The sequence below is a fragment of the Myotis brandtii genome, unplaced genomic scaffold (genome assembly GCF_000412655.1).
Source record: "Myotis brandtii unplaced genomic scaffold, ASM41265v1 scaffold646, whole genome shotgun sequence".
Taxonomy (NCBI): Eukaryota; Metazoa; Chordata; class Mammalia; order Chiroptera; family Vespertilionidae; genus Myotis; species Myotis brandtii.
The window spans coordinates 597,281-599,245 of NW_005370495.1; the positions used below are offsets into that span (position 1 = coordinate 597,281).

At 50.5% G+C, this 1,965-nt stretch overlaps 1 protein-coding gene across 1 annotated transcript in view; it reads right to left on the minus strand.

Annotated features, from left to right (window-relative positions):
- The window catches only part of CSMD1 (CUB and Sushi multiple domains 1), a gene marked incomplete at its 5' end in the record, with an annotated part of 650,642 nt that overhangs the window by 55,689 nt on the left and 592,988 nt on the right, over positions 1 to 1,965 (minus strand). The window lies entirely within an intron of this gene.

Here is a 1,965-nt window from a genome sequence, read left to right on the forward strand (position 1 = left end):
GGGCTGCCCTCCCCCCCCACGCCCCTCACTGCGCCATGGGCTGCCCGTCCGGGATGCCTGCTCTGGAGAAGGTCACGCGCACACGGTGCCATCACCGAGCAGAGCACGTGTAGCAGGTGTCACAGGAGGCGTCTCGTCGTGCTCTGAGACAGAGGCCGAGGCTCTGGGGGGTGGGGGGTAGGCTCTGGGGGTGACTTAGGAGCCTCAGCAGTGATGACAGCAGTAATGACAGTAGCCATCCTCGTGCCACTGCGTCACCACCAGCATCAACTGCAAGGGATTTGCACAGATGCTGACAACACAGTGTGTGCAACGTTCCGTGGATGCGAGGACTGGTATTTTCTGAAAAGTGTGATCGTGTTTAAAATGACTATCGCACAATCAGGCCCCAGAGCCCCATTTCTCTAAATGTGAGTGAACACCACAGTCAACCACCCACAAAACTGACCCGATTGGTTAATTATTGGGCCTGGAAGAGTTGGCTGGAGACGCCCTAAGTTTTTACAGGATACCAAGAAATACATTTTACTTTTAAAATCCTATACAAGCTCATTAAAATCGAATCAGACATATTCAAAATGTTACAAAACTCGCATTTAATCTTCTCTCTGTAATTTACCAGTATTATGTGCAAATAAACTGAAAAAAATAGGTCTTTTCGTATTCTAATACTATCGATGAGGTTTAAAATGGGAAAAGGATTTGTACATTTAAAAGTCATCCCAAATCTTTCTTGTAGATGTTTTTTAAATAAAACTATTATCTGAAATTCATACGGCGATCCCAGCATTTTACCTAATCATATAAATATGATTTTCCTCCAGCCGGAACCCCTTCAGAGTTCCAGGCACAACCGCCATTTCTGAAAAGTCTTTAGTAAACCCACGACTCCCCCATCCCAGGACACGTGTCGGGTAAAATTCATTTCAGGCACCGAAAGCACGCTTCTGGAACCCACGTGATTGTTGCTCGTCACCTAAACGACCTCCCCCAAACCCTACTTCTGCCCAGAAAGATGGCTGTTGACTTAGACGACAGAATCGGGGTTTCCGGGAGCCGCTGGTGTCTACAGCAATGGCCCCCCATTCTTCCTGACTCGCCCCCCTTCAGGGCCTGCGCTGTAAGATCAGATTCTCCCTTTCGTGTCTGCTTGCCTCTTCCTCCTCGCAAGGCCCTCCACTCTCTCCCTGCAAAGAGTGCTGCCCTTTCACTTTTTCTGCATGTCAGTCATGCCTGACTTAAAGCAGGTGCCACGGCCACGTGTTTATAAAAGTGTGTGTGGCCCAGCCAGTGTTGCTCAGTGGTTGAGCATTGACCTATGAGCCAGGAGGTCAGGGTTTGATTCCCGGGAGCGGCCATGTCATGGGCACCAGCGCAGGCACCAGGCGGCTGCACGCGGAGCTGCTGGGACATCACAGACCCTAAGTCCAAGGGGACTGACGAGGCGGAGGACGCAGACCTGAGGACGCTTCAGCGTTTCCTTAGGTGCGGTCGCCGGGGTAACGGTGCGGTTTCCGCTTTTTCTTTTTTTTTAAACAATTTTACAAATATTTAATTGTTATTTTTCCTTCTCTTCCTTCCTCCGTCCCTATCTTTCAATTTTTTAAAATATATTTTTGTTGATTTCAGAGAGGAAAGGAGAGGGCGAGGGAGATAGAAATATCAGTGATGAGAAAATCGTGGATCGGCTGCCTCCTGCACGCCCCCACTGGGGATGGAGCACACCACCCAGGCGTGTGCCCTGACTGGGAATCAAACCCTGACCTCCTGGTTCATAGGTTGATGCTCAACCACGGAGCCACACTGGCGGGGCTCAGTTTCATCTCAATTCCATGCCTCCACAATCAGTGGCAAACAGCTCGGTTCTGTGGCCGACGCACCCGGTCCAGAACCAAGACACCAACAGGTCCCACCAACCACATCCAGCCCCGCGAGGCTCATTCTCATCGTCACAGGGTGTGTGTG